The sequence below is a fragment of the Sorex araneus genome, chromosome 2, assembly GCF_027595985.1.
Source record: "Sorex araneus isolate mSorAra2 chromosome 2, mSorAra2.pri, whole genome shotgun sequence".
Lineage (NCBI taxonomy): Eukaryota > Metazoa > Chordata > Mammalia > Eulipotyphla > Soricidae > Sorex > Sorex araneus.
Window position 1 is genome coordinate 334,189,137 of NC_073303.1, and position 8,039 is coordinate 334,197,175.

The window sequence follows — 8,039 nt, forward strand, 5'->3', positions numbered from 1 at the left end:
ATATTGCACAGATGCACAGATGCCACACGCTCCTGAAAATCAAGAATATTTAACTTAGCAGTTAACTAAGCAGTTAAATATTTAACTGGGCATGTCTTCTGGGTCTTCCAAAAGTATGGGGAGGTGGGGTGAGGTTGTCCACCCCAACTCCAAGAAAGCCTGAAGTTTTTAGCCACAAAATCCTGTGTACCTTAAGTTTTTGGCAGATTTGATTTTCTGTGGTGCTCAGTCCTGAGGCGGTGGAGTCCAGCCCAAGGCCTGACTTAAACGCAGCTTCAGGGTATAGGAGTGGCTGCTGTGGCTTTGTTTGGGAGAGCACTGGTCCACCTGACTCCTGAGATTACCCACAGGTCTCAGCTGGGAAGAAAACTTTGTGGTTGGTTGATCTCTTTCGAGATTTATTTATGTGTCTCTGGAACAAGGCTGGTGGATGAGTTCAGGGGTGTGGCTGCCAAGTCTTCCAGAAGTACCTGGAAGTGGGAAGAGGTCACCCACCCTGACTCCAAGAAGAGCTGGATATTAACACTTTTTCATGCTTCCCCCCTCCCTGTCCCCAGTCTATGTGACCTCCTTAGTGAAGGGAAGAGACCAAAAGTCACGTAGGCAAAGATCATGAGAGAAGGGAAGTCTTTGCTATTGCCATTTTCAGGAAATGCATACTGGTTCAGGCTACTTGGAAAAGGTAAATTCTGAGAGGGGCAGGATTTGAATAGGCAAATAACAAGGAAAGTCACATTGAACGTAAATTGTTGGAGGCTCTCTGTCATTGAGAAAAATTTAAAAATACAGCCTTTATATTTAGTCCAAGATATATACCTAGATATATACCCCCTCGATGGTTCACCACTTCATCGTGGCGGGTGGTGGCAACAGTGCCAACCGGGGAAGAGCGAAACAACAGGTGCTGCCCAGAGATGCAAGCAGGTGCACGTTTGTCAGCGCACAGATCATTGCAACATGCCAGTCGACCAAAAGCTTGCATTCGATAGACCGGGAGCACCTGTAAGAATGATTAGAGGCCACCCTAAAGGCCTCCATCTCTGTCGGAGAGCCCAGCAAGCTACTGAGGGTATCCCATCCGCACGGTAGAGCCTGGCAAGCTATCCGTGGCATATTCAATATGCCAAAAACAGTAACAATAATGGGCCTCATTCCCCTGGCCCTGAAAGATCCCCCAATACGGCAGCGTTGGGAAGGATGAGTAAGGAGAGGCTGATAAAATCTCAGGGCTGAACTAGGCTACCAAAACAAAGAAGAACTAAAATGACTGTCTGTACTTTCAATGCATGTACACTGGCATGGGAAGCATCCATCGAAGACCTGATGGTGCAAGCACAGAAGATCAAGTATGACATCACTGGACTGAGCAAGATGAGAAGGCATCAATCACATCATGCTGTTTTCGACACTGGAGAAGAACTCTTCCTCAGAACATGCGACAGAAGAGGCATTAGTGGTGCTGGTTTCTCGTCAACACAAACTTGGTCATGAGCATCAATTCATTCGAATGCCTACACATAATACCATTTGGAGACGACTGCTGGACTAGAGCTGTTACCGACTGGATTCCATGGGATGTTAAAAGAACGCCTGGCCGCCCACCTACGAGATGGTCAGACTTCTTTGTCAAGACCCTGAACGATCGGTTTGATGCTTTCTGTGTTCCTGGAGCAAACAGATGCCAGTGGGCTATAGTAGCACATGACGGGGATGAATGGAGACGTTACTGGCACCGGCTCGAGCAAATCTATGAGCAACGGGATGACAAGTGATACAAGTGATATACCTAGAATAAAATAAATGGAGATATGAAGGACGGCACACCAATTCATATAGTAAAATCTCCTGAAAAGCTCCTTTATTCATCTCATTCTGCCAAAACTCATTCCACCTGATTATTTTCCACATATTTAACCTCAACTCTTTCTCTAGTTACAATCCTACATGTCAATTTATCTCCCTTTTCATTATTATTTTTGTCAGTAGTGGTACTTCCTTAATTTCTTCCAATTTCATCATTAGTTCTAAAAAAATTAAAAAGCAGGATTATACTGTAACTATTCCTTTGAATCTAAGAAATAGCATAAATTCCATATAATATGTGAGCTAATTTGAAGAAGAACTAGAAGTTTTGCAAATAAAAATAAAGAGTAACCTAAATTTTTATTGTTTTTAGCAATGTATCTCTCTCTGTGAGTATTTTACTAAGTGTATTTATGAATTACTAACCTAACCTTAACCATCTGGCTTTAATAAGCCATTAAAAACATAAGGAAAAAGCAATAAGAAAATAACATTAATGAAGAACACACAACCTCAAGTAACAAGAAAATATCAGTTTCTTCTTTATTTAAACAGCAATAGGATAATCAAATGTGAAGAGAAGCTAAGCAAAATATTTGAAATCTCTTCTAAAATTACTTAAAACCATTGCAATTGTCACTAACAATAAATTTTATTATGCACTAAAATGTTATTAGTAATAGAGTTACATGCATGTAATTAAAATAAAAATCACTGTTCTCCCACAGTTTTTCACCTTCTCTAGACCCCAGTCCACACTGTTCTTGTGAAGCTTAAGCTGATGGTTTAACCTCATATTTAGATCTTGAATTCATACATTTCTTTGTTCCCTCTTCCTCAAGGTACAAATGTCTGCAGAGATTACTAACAGAAAGACTTGCACTATTTCTTACCTTTACTGGGTACAGACCTAAGAATAGGGCAGAACATACCAACATCTATAGTACTATTGCATCATTCATTAAAAGTTTCTTCGAATGTGGAAGCAAACATAAACAAATGGGACTACATCAAACTAAGAAGCTTCTGCACTTCAAAAGAAACCATGATCAAAATACAGAAAGAGCCCACAGAATGGGAAAGAATATTTACTCAATACCAATCTGATAAGGGATGAATATCCAGGATATACAAGATACTTGTAGAATTGTATATGAAAAAACCTCCAACCCCATCAAAAAATGGGAAGAAGAAATGAACAGAAGTTTCTTCAAAAAAGAAATACAAATGGCCAAAAGGCACATGAAAAAAATGCTCCACATTGCTAGTCATCAGGGAGATGCAAATCAAAACAACAATAAGAGATCATCTCACACCACAGAGACTGGCACACATTCAAAAGAACAAAAGCAACCAGTGTTGGTCTGGATGTGGGGAAAAAGGGACACTTCTTCACTGTTGGTGGGAATGCCAACTGGTCCAGCCTTTCTGGAAAACAATATGGACAGTCCTTCAAAAACTAGAAATTGAGCTTCCATTTGCAATACCACTTCTGGGAATATATCCTGAGAATGCAAATGAGCACAGTAGAAATGACAGCTGTACCTATATATTCATTGCAGCACTGTTCACAATAGCCAAAATATGGAAAAAACCCAAGTGCCCTAAAACAGATGACTGGTTAAAAATCTTTGGCACATCTACACAGTGGAATACTATGTAGCTGTTAGGAGAGATGAAGTCATGAAATTTGCTTATAAATGGATAAATATGGAGAGTATCATGCTAAGTGCAATGAGTCAGAAAGAGAGGGACAGACATAGAGGGACTGCACTCATTTATGGAGTGTAGGGTAGCATCACATGAGGCTGACACCCAAGACGATAGATACAAGGGCCAGGGGGATTGCCCCATAGCTGGAAGATTGCTTCATGAGCTGAGGGGAGAAGGCAGATGGAATAGAGAAGGGATCACTAGAAAATGATGGCTTGAGGAACCAGTTGGGATGGGAGATGCATGCCGAAAGTAGATAATGGACCAAACATGATGACCTCTCAGTGTCTGTGCTGCAAGCCATAATGCCCAAAAGTAGAGAAAGAGTATGGGGAATATTGTCTGCCTTAGAGGCAGGGGGAGGGTAGGAAAGGGGGGTTATATCCGGGATATTGGTGGTGGGGAATGTGCACTGGTGGAGGGCTGGGTGTTTGATCATTGTGAGACTGTAACCCAAACATGAAAGCTTGTAACAGATTGAAACACACAGTGATTCAATAAAATTTAAAGATATTTTTTAAAAGTTACTTCCAATAAATTTATTAAAATATAATGTTTTTAAACTAAATTTTGTTGAGAAAGAAAAGTCTCTTCAATATATAGTAATACAAAAACTGAAAAATAATGAAAATGACCACTATCTAAAGCTAGAGACAAAAAGGGAAGTGAAAGAGAGAGAGAGAAAGAGAGAGAGAGAGAGAGAGAGAGAGAGAAGAGAAAAGTGCCTGCCATAGCGACAGACTGCTAGGGTAGAAGGTAAAGAGAGGCAGACTGGGGAACTTGTGGTGGGAAATGTACACTGGTGAAGGGATAGGTGTTGGAACACTGTATGAAACCCAATAATGAACAACTTTGTAATTGTGTATCTCATGGTGATTTAATAAAAAAATAAATAAAATAATAAATCCATAGACAAAAATTCATTCAAAATTTATCACACTTTGTATAAAGCCTATAACCATAAAATAAAGAAGATAACACAGGCAATATGCTCCTTACCATCAATCCTTGAGGTGAGTTTGGGCACTCAATTCCAAAGAAGGCAATGGAAACCAAAGCAAAAAAAAAAAAAAAAAAAAAAGGACTGTCAAACTTCTGTATGGCAATAGAATCTGCATCAAATCAAAAAGATATTGTATTAAATAAGAGAAAATATTTTCACATCATAGTGCAACAGAGGATTAATGCCAGAAATACACAAAGAATTTATAAAACTCAATGATAGAACAGTCTGGACTGGGGTTCAGAGAGGTTGAAAGACTGTGGGAGAAGAGTGATTTTTATTTTAATTACATACGTGTACTTTGATTACTAGTAACATTTTAGTGCATAATAAAATTATTCTCTTAATTAGAGAATAGACAAAGGATATTATTAGACACTTCTCCAATGATGGCATATAAATGACCAATAAGCACATAAAAGGATATTCATCCTCTCCTATTATAGGGAAATTAAAAACAAAATAAAGACATAACTCTCAAGGTATGGTGCCGCCAGCAGATCAACCTGTAGCTGCAAGGTGAGTGCATCAGCACCCTGATGGTGCCTGCAGGCTTCCTGATACCCCAAAATTGCTGCTGTACCTCTGACAAAACCCCAACAACACAGGACCAAGTTTCCAAAAAAATTAAAGAGCCAAAAGTAGGTATGTGGGAGCCAGGCCCACAAACCACCTCCAGCTCAGCCATGCAAGCTCATTTATCATCTTTGCTTCAGGGACCCATAAATAAATCTCAAAAGATATCAAAAGCTGTAGTTAATCTTGAACAGACCTTGAAAAGGCTGAACAGACCAGACCAGGGTAAATTGGAGGGGGGTGGGTCAGCCTGGTGCCCACGCAAGCAGAAACCCTCACTGCCTCTTGCTTTCACAATCCAAAATCATTGCCATGCCCACAGCTAGACTCAGCTGTCTCTGGGTGGACCTCACCGAGATATAATCTGCTGGAAATTCAGATATGCGGGTTTTGTGACTGAAATCTCCAGACTTTCTTGGAGGTGGGATGGGCTACCTATCCCCACATTTCTGTACTTCCAGAAGCCTCAGCAGTCATGTCCATACCCTAAAGCTGCCACCCAGTTTTAAAAAAAAAAAAAAAGCTACTCCAGCCTTACCTTCCAGATAAAAATACTGCATGCCCTGAACAAATATGATGACCTTTTAGCACCTGTATTGCAAACCATAATGCACAAAAGGAGAGTGAGAGAAAGAAATAAAGTACCTGGTGCCTGTCATTGAGGCAGGCTGGGGGATGGGGAGTGTTGGGGAAGGTGGAAGAGAAACAGGGGACATTGGTGGTGGGAAATGTACAGTTGGAGGAATAAGTGTTGTAAGACTAAAACCCAATCATGATCAGCTTCATAATAATCTATCTCATGAATATTCAATTAAAAAATTTAATGAACTTTTGATAAAACCTAAATTTTGTTTTTCAGGAAAAAAAAGATAAAAAATTTTACACCAAAGGATAAGGAACAATTACTGGAGAGACTATGGAGAGAAGGCTATCTTTTATACACTGTTGATGGAAATATAAATTGATCTAACAGTGACATAAGAAAGCAGATTGAGATTCTAAAAAAGTTTAAAATAGATATTCAATATATTTTTGTGCCAGTTCTAGGTCTTTATAATACATACATTTAAAAAGATACATACGCTCTACATCCCTGACTATTCTCAATTATTTATAATATCCAAGAACTGAAAATAATTGAAGTGCTGACATATAAGAAATTGTGTTGTACATCCAAAAGAAAAAAAGCAACCGGTGTTGGTGTGGATGTGGGGAGAAAGGGACTCTCCTTCACTGCTGGTGGGAATGCCGATTGGTTCAGCCCTTTTGGAAAACAGTATGGACGCGTCTCAAAAAATTAGATATTGAGCTCCCATTTGACCCAGTGATACCACTTCTGGGAATATATCCTGGAGAGGCAAAAAAATACAGTAGAAATGACATCTGCACTTGTGTGTTCATTGCTGCACTGTTTACAATAGCCAAAATCTGGGAAAAAAGCCCAAGTGCCCAAGAACAGATGACTGGTTAAAGAAACTTTGGTACATCTACACAATGGAATACTATGCAGCTGTTAGAAAATATGAAGTCATGAAATTTGCATATAAATGGATCAACATGGAAAGTATCATGTTAAGTGAAATGAGTCAGAATGGGAGACTAACACCCAAGAATAGTAGAGATAAGGACCAGGAGGTTTTCTCCACAGCTTGGATGCTGGCCTCAAATGCTGGGGGAAAGGCAGCTCAGATAGAGAAGGGAACACCAAGTAAAGGGTTTTTGGAGGACCCATTTTGGTTGGGAGATGCGAGATGCATGCTGAATGTAGACTATAGATCAAACATAATGGCCACTCAATGCCTCTATTGCAAACTACAACTCCCAAAAGGAAAGAGAGAACAAAAGGGAACACCCTGCCACAGAGGCAGGGGGGTTGGGGTAAATGGGGTGGGGGTGGTGGGAGGGATACTGGGATCAATGTGGTGGAGAATGGACACTGGTGGAGGGATGGGTATTCGACCATTGTATGTCTGAAACACAAGCATAAAAGTTTGTAAGTATGTAACTGTACCTCATGGTGATTCACTAATAAAAAAGTAAAAAACAAATTGTGTTGTATACACACCACAGAATTCTATTCAGCCATACAAAAAGATCAAATCTTGCTATTTTCAACCACATGGATATACCTCAAGATTATTGTGCTTAGTAAAATATGTCAGACAGAGAGAGACATACACTGTATGATTTCACTCATTTGTGGTACACAGGAAAAAAAAACGTAGATGAACTAAATAAAACAAAAAAAATTTTTAGATGATAAAATAAACAGTTACTAAATAAATAAATAAACAAAAAAACAAACAAATAAATAAATAAAAGACTGGAGCGATTGTGCAGCGGGTAGGGCATTTGCCTTGCATGGGGACGACCTGGGTTCGTTCCTCCACTCCTCTAGGAGAGCCCGGCAAGCTACCGAGAGTATCTCGCCTGCACAGCAGAGCCTGGCAAGCTACCTGTGGCGTATTGGATATGCCAAAAACAGTAACAACAAGTCTCACAATGGAGATGTTACTGGTGCCCACTTGAGCAAATCGATGAGCAACGGGATGACAGTGATACAGTGAAATAAATAAACTGCAACCACTTTTATAAAAATAAAAGCAATAATATATATCTAGATAAAATCATGTGTGTGTGAGTTGGGGTTGTCGTGGGGTGCCAGGGGGCATCTTAGGCCTCACAGATGCAAGGCAAGTGCTCTACTGCTGAATCATATCTCAATCAGTGTATATGCTGCTATTTTTTGAGTCCATACTCAAAATACTTGAGTTCCTTCAAGACAGAGGTTGCTCCATGCCTCTTTGTTTACCCAGTCCTAGCATTAAGTTTTGATTATTAATATCTTTAACATTTGGTACTACTGTTTAAACATTACACGTCAGGCTTTTACTAAGCATGTTCCAAATATTACCCTTTTAATCCTTTAATAATCTTATTATTC